Consider the following 10,958-nt stretch of genomic DNA (forward strand, 5'->3'; position numbering starts at 1 on the left):
ATTTAACAAAAGTTAAGTATTTTTTTTCTTAAATAATGTCATTGTATAATAGCAATAACCCATGCCTGGGTGTGGGTAATGCTGGATTTACCCACAGTTGTCTTTGTTTGGACACTCGGGCTTCACCCTCGTGACCAAACCACACCAACTGTGGGTAAATCCAGCATTACCCATACCCAGGCATGGGTTATTGCTTAAATAAGAAGCTTGTATGTAAAGAAAACTGAAATGACTTTGCTCTAAACAATGACATTTAATATTTTAGTAAAGTCAGTTTTTTACTTCTGAAATATGAATTGTAAGAATTGTTAATTTCTAAGGAGTATGTTCCAGGTGTCACTTTATTTTTAAAATGTATGGTTCTTTCTTCAAAATTCTAGAATAGTCTAGCAAATTGCATTGTTTGGGCCTATTTGTCTGCAGGGGTATTGATTGCTTAACTCCTAGAATGATCGGGAACAACAGGAAAATATATAACATATGTAAATAGTTATTGGCCCTGTTCCTCTCCTTTAGAAGCATTAACACATCATTAGAACATACTAAGGATTATGCTGACAGTGAATAACAAAATTTGAAGTGAACACAAGACAGGTTGTTTTGATTCATGTATTGTATACAGCGAATAATTTCACAGAATTAAAGTACCCACTGACAATTTTATTGTCTGAAAATACATAGTTGCAGATAAAATGCAATCACTCATAATGTAAGTACTCATTTTGGTTGCCAAAACTAGAGCAGATAATATGGTAAAATATACACCGAGAAAAAGCTGATTTTCATATTCAGAAAAAATGTTTAAAATTCAAGTGTGCAGTATTTGTTAGTCATATAGAAAAGAGGATTCCATGAGCTGACAGTCCATTTCCAAATTACATTCAGGGAATTTTTTTTTTTTTTTTTTTGCTATTTCCACTCTTGTTAAAGAGCTGCACACTGTTTATATAAGATTTGCCTTTCTTTATACTGACAACTAAGACCAGATTCCAAAATAATCGGTCTCAATGTTAAGTGACTTTGGTGTACACCTTCCTCAACTTCAAAAAACTTGCTCTTGGTGTAAGTGACTTATTCTAGTGTAATTCACTGGAGAAGTCATCACACGACAGCAAGTCTTTTGGAATCACGTTCCATGACTTCCTACTTTGGGAAAGAGAAAACACTTATGAAGGTATTTTTTTGTCCCAAAAGGTGCTCATCACTTTAGAGAGAAGTGCTTCAATTGTCAGTGAAAGCTTAGTACCCAGGCATTATGTGGCAAAATTTTACCTGCACTAACAGGAAGTTTTCATATCTTCATTTCCTGTTTCCCTTGCAAAGTTGAGGAAAGTTTTCAGTGTACATATATTTGCAGTGGATTGTTTACTAAAGGTTGCTGGTGCCTTTCCTAACAGTAATGTTTCATTTATCCTAAATGTGGTTGTCCAGATGTTCATAGTTTAGCACAGACCACTTTCCCTGTAAATGGACAGTGCCCCTAGAATTTATAGTTTATCCCTGTTATCTTCTTGTCCATAATGATTCTTACTCCTTTCTAACCAGGAAAAAATATTGAGATCACAAGAGATTTTGCAAACTTATTTTCAGAGGACTAGTTCTTGAGTTCTGTTTTAGTTTAACTGACATAATGCAGCAGGATCTCAAGAAAAGTATGTCTCAAAGTATTTCTAACTTGTGCTGCAAATGTTATAGTCATCAAATTAATCATCTGCCATCTGCCCAAAATGAACTGCCAGTATATATACATCTCTAGGTATTAAGACATTTTCTATAGTAACATACAGATTTCAAATACAGACGTGTTTTGTTCTTTTCCTTTTGGTTGCTGCTGGCTTCTTTCAATGGAATTCTTTTGTGTTAGGAAGAAGTTCTGGAGTTTTATAAAATCATGTACTATTTTGAACAGGAGATAAAGCAGTCCCCTCTGTTTGCGACAGCAAAACTATTCTGATTCTTTGATATCTTTACATTAAGATCAGAGGACTGTAAACTAGTTTACAGATAAACATTAAGAAAAGACTAACTAGTTATACTTGCTTCTGTGAAAATTATGTTGTTGTTAAAGGAGGGATGTTTAAATAGATTATAGGTGAAAGCAATGAATAACAAAACCATCAGTTTAAGAAACATTGATGCCTACCAGTCAAAACAGAGAACAAAGAGATAACTAACCCTAAACCAATCACCTTAGACCAAATTTGTCTGAATAATGATACAGTTAAGGATAGGGGGGTTTGCTATGTAATGTGCGGGGTTAGGGTTAAGGGCAGGGTTAGGGTTAGTATACTTCCTGGTAGGTGGGCCTCCTGCTCTCTCTTACTCATGTGTTGTAACCCCGACCCGCTTGTACCCCTAACCATAACCACACATATTAATTATTACAAAAACACCTTTGTCTAACAGTACCACTACATGAAACACTCAGATATGAAAAACAGACAGATACACACACACCATCAAAACATCAAACACAAACACACACACACCATCAAAACATCAAAAACACACACCATCAAAATGCACAAAACAGCATCTGTCCTCTAATTTAACTCTTACCCTGACCCTAATCAACAAACACTTGCATCCACATATAATTAAATCTGTCCTCTTACCAAACTCTTACCCTAACCCTAACCAGCAATCATACAAGCACACCAACAAATCTATCCCACCTACTCACCCTTACTCTAACTCTGTACACATGCACCCATGCACACTCTATCCCAAGCCCACTTAGTATAGAAAATGCTGTTGACCTTCCTGTATTCAACATACAACACACTCTGCAAACAGGCATTTGATCTACCTCAAAAACTGGATATTCTTTCAGACAGACTAACATTTGACAGAATGGCCAGCAGTCTTGACATCATACTTTCAATGTCACTGCAGACTAGGTAATGGTGACTTATAGTGAGCAGCGCTCATTCTGACATCATACATTCAATGTCACTGCAGACTAGGTAATGACATAATCAGCAGTGCTCATTCTGACACATTTTCTTATGTAATATTACAGTAAAAACAATGTTGTTTTCTCGGGAGGAAACTATTTCTATATGAAACCCAAATTCTGATCTTGCTTCAGATGTATCAAACTTGAGTCATTTTAGATGTCATTATGTGTGTGCTGTTCAGTTTGTGTAATTATGCTGCAGTGGGTTGTATCTTGTCATTTTATTTGTGTTGTACAGTTTGTGGTCATTTTATTTGTGTTGTACAGTTTGTGCAGTACTACTGCAGTGGAATAATACTATGGAAAACTGCTTTTATGCAAAGATATAACGTCTATGGCCTCTAAAGTCATAACAAAATGTAGCCAGTACTTTTAAATGGCCAGATACAAGGAATTAAAGCTCAGCTTTAACCCATGTCTTCTTTAATATATAACATTTCTTTACTGGGTATATTATTCATGTTAAAAAGTAACAGCTAGCTGGTCACTTGCTTTTCTTTTCAGGTGATTTTCTTCTTACTAAACATTTAGTCAATGGTAAACTCACAATTCACAACGTCACATAAACTGTAATGTCTCATGGATGGGCCACATTTGGCTCTTTCTGCATATACACACTGAAAGCTCTGTACAGAGTCGTCATATTAGAGAACATAAGCTATTACAGAAGCATATCAGAAATACTGAATCTCATTTTCTCATGAAAAAGACAATCTCCCAATACATTACTCATTTCATGTAAGTAAAACTTTGTGACTTCTAAGACAAAAAAGATAATCCACTATTCACTGTTAAGATAGTAACAAAGCCTTCTGTTCCATAGGTATCTCCATATTCTTTCACTAAGGATGTGTAGTCTGGGCAGAAATGTGGCATTACTGTGGTGAAGACCAATCACCTCAAAACAAATTAAAATAAAATAAAAACACCATCCACTAGAGGTAAAGACAGGATTATTGACATTCATTGCTGAAGTACTAGCAATCAAGGGTAACTTACTCGGTATTCTTGTGCACCTGTCGGGGCAAAGCATTATGGTTCGTCTAAAAGCACCACTCGTCCAAAAAGCAAGGAACAACTGTATCATTATAAAGAACAGGTGGATTATGTGGTGTGCAAAAAGCGATAGATATGAAACGTGTAAGGAAGTGCTATCTTACTGAGAGGGGTGTTGATCATTTGAAATCACTGCCAGCAGAAGTGACTGGAATGAAGTCAATGAAATGCATGCATGCCTTGTTTTGAGTTGCAGGCTTCAAGAATGCATGAGTTAAAGACTAGAGAAGGTTAGACAGTTAAATCAAAGACTGAAGGGTACAACTGCACAGAGCAGTTCAGTAGGGAAAATCTCAGCAGCATAGATACTAGTTAAGTAGGGACAGTCTATGCAGATAAGGTACGTCACATGGCCTTTTTCTGGCAAACGATTCCTGTCATTCCATGTCTTCTGTAATCTACTTAATGTTGCAAAAAGTGCAATCCACAAGTAAGTGCAATACAAGTGTGTTAAAAGCAATGTGTCTTTAAAATATATACATAGTACACAACAAGCCTAGACAACCTCCTGTGAGGACACACGCTTTCTTGTAACTCTGACCCAGCCTGCAAAATATGTAGGCAACAATACCTTAATTGGAATAATTACATCATGCTGTATGCAGTTAATCTTCTAAGAACGAGAAATACAATAACTGTGACTGTGAATTGGCCATTTTATTTCTCCAATCATATGAAGAAAAGTAAATTATTTGTATTTTTGTATAATTGCTGAGAAAACTGTTGTTCTCTTATTGTATCTATAATTATTTAAAAAAAAACATTTTATATTTAGCAACTGTTTCTGTGAAACAAATCTGTACCCAAGTGTTCAAAACATAATAAATATAATAAATTTTTGTTTTAAGTATTTCCGTGTCTGACTTCTTTGCTTCGTTGAGTATTTTAAACTGGACATCATATGTAGTCAGTAGTCATCCTATGCATAGCCAGTGTCTGCAGACAGTACATGCCTAAGGTGTAAAAGTGTTTTCTGTACTGAGCAATATCAGCCCGCAATATGCAGCGCTAGTGCATATACAAATATAGTGAAGACATCAACACCCAGTTCAGACACACTTACACAGTTTGGTTGCAGAAGTGATTTGTTTCTACACACAACTCAAGCAGCATATGCAAGTAAGCTACAGAGCATGGATTAAGAGTGCTAACACAATTCAAAGATAGCTGTACTGTGTACCAAGACTGTTGATGGAAGCTGCATTACATCTCAGTTATAGAAGTGCATTAGCAAAACACAATCCACAGTGAGCTTGTGGAATCAGTTTCTAATCCCTTAGCCACCTCTCCAAAACAGGAATGTATATGTAGGATACTCAAATTAATTGAAGTTTCCATCATGCCAGCCATCTTAAACTGCTGCTGCTATTGCAGAGCATTGACCTTGTACATAGGTGTATAAGTGTGTGTGTGTGTGATATGTCTATGTCAAATGATAGAGTTTTCAGAAACTTGAAACTCATATGGTTGAAAAACTTGAACATCAAAAAAATCCCATAAAAAACACAAAAATCTACCTTTTTTCTTAAGCTGCACCCCCCCACACCGCCTGCAAATTATATATACCAATTCCGAGATCGCACTACAGTGAGGAAAAGTGTGAATTTCCCGATCCTCATTGTACCACAATCTCCATTCAAAAGCTTCGAGTTTTCAAAAACTCGATTATATGGTCTCGACCATATGAATTTGTGATAGGGACCCATACATATATATGGGTCTATATTATAAACCCAAAAGATGTAAACCTCGAACGCATATAGACTGACACATAAAGAGTGATCTACCATTACACCGAAACACATATTCAGCGAAAGTGGAAACACAGAATGTGTTTCCTTAATCAACAGCACCACAAAGGCATACTAAAATTAAATCAATAAAATTAAAATAAAATACTTTTGCAGGGGGACAAGCCCTCTGCATCCCCCATGTGGGGGGCTGCACCCCCACACCCCCCCTACTGAAATATACCAACTCCGAGACCACACTATAGTGGGGAAAAGGATATATTTCCTTATCCCCAGGATCGTGCTGCTGGCTAAAGAAACGCATTCTGTGTTTCCACTTTGGCGGAATACGTGTTTTGCTGTAATGGTAGATCAGTCTTTGTGTTGCTCTATATACGTTCGATGTTTACATCTTTCAGGTTTATAATATAGACCCTATATATATATATATATATATACACATATACATACACATACACACACACACACACACACACACACACACACACACACACACATATACATATGTACACACATACACACAAATAGGTTCATAGATGATTCCTAGGCTAACCTCCCCTGGGGTCCATTGATTGAGTGTGTGTTTGGTCAGCAGCTGTTTAGCCAAACATTTATGATAGACTACACAGCTGGTCGACAGGTGTCCGAGAGCAAATATTTCCCAGGGTTGGGGTATATGCCCTTACCCCGTGTTTGTGCAACCTCAGATTTAGTATATTATAATTAGCAGGGTATGTGTGGGGGGGGGTGCAACAAAGCTTTATTTGTTTGGGTTTTTTTGGCAATCACAGAGGCTGTTTCTCTGCACATGCATAGTTGCTTATCAGTAAACATGGTTTTGACATAAAATGTCGATATTTAGCATGTCAATGATGGGTGTATTCAATGTGTATGAATACACCCATATTCTTTATTATTAGAGACATGAATATAAATTGGGCCTCCATTCTATCCCCCTCAAACCCACTTAATATTAACCTCTACAAATTCTCTCAGCTCATCAATTCAACAACTTGCCCCTCAAAAAAACAGTCCAATGGCAGTATCCTAGACTGGATCCTAGTCTCTCACCCCCACTACTTCTCTAACAGCGGTACTCTTCCTGATCCTCTTAGTGATCACTTCCCCACATTTGCAAGCCGTCTCACCTCACCCCTTCACCGCACACATAACTTTATTACTACTCGTAATCTAAAAAACTTTAGCCCCATAGCTTTCATTAACTCTCTAAAAGCAATAAATTGGAATACTTTAAAAACACTTCCTCTAGATAATGCAGTCACCCATTTCAACATTACCTTCCTAAACCTCCTAGACCACCATGCTCCCCCAAGAACAAAAAGAATAAAAACCAAAACTGCCCCATGGCTCACAAAAAATACACTTGCTACAATGCGGCATAGAGACAAACTCTGGACCCACTACCAGAAAAACAAAACCCCCCTCATCTACAACGAATATAAAACACTTCAAAATAAAGTTAAAAAGCTCATACCACTGACCGACAAAACTACTTTTCCTTACTCCAAAACAACAACAAAACAAACCCTCAGAAATTCTGGAAAGGCATCTCCTCTCTCCTTAATCCCAGTAAACCAAACACCCCCACTCCAGACCCAAACGCTCTTGACGCAGACCTGGCTACTTAATTTAACTCTTTTTTCATCTACTCCATTTTCAAGCTAACCTCATCCTTCTCCAACATCTCCACACCCTGCAAACCACCCTCACCCTCATCTTCTCACCCCCCCACTGCCAGACACTAGCTCAACCCCTATCCCCTCTTCAAACCCTATACCCTCCACCCCCTATTCCACTCTCCCTCCTTCTTCATCTCACCCATCTCCTAACATCCCCTCCCTCCATTCTCCATGTTTCTCACTTAATCCCATACCCACCTCTACCATAAAAACTCCTCCTAAAACTAAAGCCTGGTTCAAATGCTCCTGATAATATTCCTTCACAATTCCTCAGCACAGCTGCCGAAGCCATTGCCTCCCCATAAGTATATTAATCAACCGTTCTATCCAAGAAAGCACAGTTCCCAAATTTGGAAAAAGGCCTTTATCACACCCTTACATAAAAGTGGTAACAACAACAATGTCTCTAACTTTCGTCCCATTGCTATCCTGTCTCCCATCTCCAAAATCCTCGAAAAGTGCATCCAACTACAACTCCTACCATACCTCATTGATAACAACCTACTAACTCCCACACAACATGGCTTCAGACCAGGCCACAGTACTATGACAGCCCTCATCTCCTTCCTGGAAATAGTAAACAAAGCCAGAGACTCTGGTCACATTGTTTCTACCCTTCTACTGGATCTCTCTAAGGCCTTTGACACTATCTCCCACAATCTTCTTCTAGCTAAACTCTCTAAGCTTAACCTATCTCCTTCATTTCTGAACTGGTTCTCCAGTTACTTATCCAACAGATATCAAGCAGTAAAATGGAAAAAGGCCACCTCCTCATTCCTTAGTACCTCAACTGGTGTTCCACAAGGTTCAATACTAGGCCCCCTCCTTTTCAACATTTTTATTAATGACTTCCGCAACTCTATCCCATTCTCAAACATCATCCAATATGCAGACGACTCAACTATTATTTGCTCTGCCACATCTGTCCCTTTACTTCTAAAGCTAACTCAAAATGCTTTTTCAACCACTGAACAATGGATGAAAAATAATCACTTAGCACTCAATGCTTCTAAAACCAAACTAATGGTATTTACTCCCTCAAAAGCCACCCCTTTCAACACAAACACTTTTTGTATCTCTAGTCAGAACTTGTATCAGAAACCAAGCTACTTGGTGTCCAAATTGACAATCAGCTCAAATTCAATTCCCATATACAACTAAATATAAAAAAAACATCAAAAATTAGGTATGCTCTACCGCCAAAACCATTATCTTACACCCTCCACTAAACTCACCCTCTCTACAACCTTTCTCATCCCCTCCCTTCTCTATGGATCTCCACTCCTAACTAATCTACAATCATCTCTGAAAACTCAACTCTCATGCTGTTACAACAAAATCGCCAAGTTTGCCACTAGCCAGAAGTCCTCCACTCATCATTGTTCCTCTCTCCATAAACTAAATTGGCTAGAACTACCCAACCACATTATCTATACCCAACTCACTCTTGCCCACAAGCTTATTTTCAACCCCTCACTCTGTCCCTCCCTCTCCTCTGCCTTTAAAATGCATCTATCTACCCAACAGAGTACTAAGGTCTAACAACCAAAATCTTCTTGAAATACACAAACCAGCTCGTCCCCCAGGGAAATACCTTCTATCTTTTAATCTAGCATGACTCTGGAATTCTCTACCATCGCCCATTCGTGTTACCCCTTCTAACTCTATCTTCAAACAATCACTTCATTCATACCTAGCTTCCCAGTGGGAATGCTTCAGCTGCCACCCTACATAACTTACAATCCAAACTTTCTTTCTCTCATAGCTATATAAGTTACACTTCAAACCTTCCATTTCTGCTCCCTTCATCAACTTCCTCCTCCCTTCCTCTCTTCCTAACACTAAATGTTGTTAAATACATGCAACTGGATGTTACTCATGACCACACATCTTATTTCTAGCTTTCTGAGATGAATTTTTTATGCCTGTATACATTTTGTAATCATTCCTTAAAATTCTACACTACCTGTTCATATATCCTAATAACCTACACTGATGCAATATCTGTTTTATCCATTCTATTTGTATATTTTTAATCTATGTCATATAGTTATATTAATTGTCTTAGTCTCACCATATTATAACATATGTAAAATTACACTCTATATTGCTTTGTAACATTGATTGTTAATGGAGCTTTTCTCCCCAAGACTCCATTGAAAACGGGTTCATTTGGCCCAATGGACTATCCTGGTAAACCAACTGCAAATAAATAAATAAATTAGTGTATGTTTCATATCAAAGGAACAAACAATGACTATTGCATTTGGGTATCCTACAGTTTATTTTACCAGTTACAGATTTCTAAAGTTGCATTATGCATGCTGAGGTGTAAATTCTGATTAAAGACACAAATATCCTAAAAAATAATAAAAAAATGACAAAAATAAAAATAAAAAAGAGCACACACATCCAGTTCCTTAATCAGCAAGGTAAGAGAAATGCTTAAAGAAATACTTAATAGTGCCAATATGTATATGTGTTTCTGTAGTAAAATGGAATATAACGTACTTCAGGAAAAAAAATCAAAGATATTAAGGAATCAGTACTGTTCAGTAAATATTTATAAAATATCTTTATAGCCAATTATCATGGTAGTGAGACTCTCTGATGTAGAGACAACAGACAAGGTAAAGATACTTTGAGGAAGACCTCATTAGCAGTAGATTACCACGTCTATGAATTGAACACTGTGCCACCTGAGTATACTAGTGTTCTACCTACCAGCCCATGCATCGAGGTAACGTGGACACCTCCACACACACACACACACACACACACACACACACACACACACACACTCACACACACACACACACACACACACATTTATACATATATATATATATATATATATATATATATATATATATATATATATATATATATATATATATATACATACAGTGGATATAAAAAGTGTACACAGCCATGTTAAAATGCTAGGTTTTTGTGATATAAGAAAATGAGACCACAATAAATCATTTCAAAACTTTTCCCACCTTTAATGTGAATTATAATCTGTACAATTCAATTGAAAAACAAACAAATCTGTTAGGGGAAAAAATATAAAAAATACAAAATGTGCAATAAGCTGGTTGCATAAGTGTGCACACCCTTAAACTAATACTTTGTTGAAGCAACTTTTGATTTAATTACAACATTCAGTCTTTTTGGGTACACACCTGCCATCAATTAAAGAGACTCTGATTAACCCCAAATAAAGTTCAGCTGTCCTAGTAGGATTTTCCTGACATTTACTCAGTTGTCCGCTACAGCAAAAGCCATGGTTCACAGAGAGCTTACAAAGCATCAAAGGGCTCTCATTGTTGAAAGGTATCAGTCAGGAGAAGGGTACAAAAAAATTTCCACAGCATTGGATATACCATGGAACACAGTGAAGACAGCAAAAAGTGGAGAAAATATGGGACAAAAGTGACATTGCAAAAAACTGGATGCCCCTCCAAAATTAATGAAAAGACAAGATTAAAA

The sequence above is a fragment of the Protopterus annectens genome, chromosome 13.part0 (genome assembly GCF_019279795.1).
Source record: "Protopterus annectens isolate FY-2018-M chromosome 13.part0, PAN1.0, whole genome shotgun sequence".
Taxonomy (NCBI): domain Eukaryota; kingdom Metazoa; phylum Chordata; order Ceratodontiformes; family Protopteridae; genus Protopterus; species Protopterus annectens.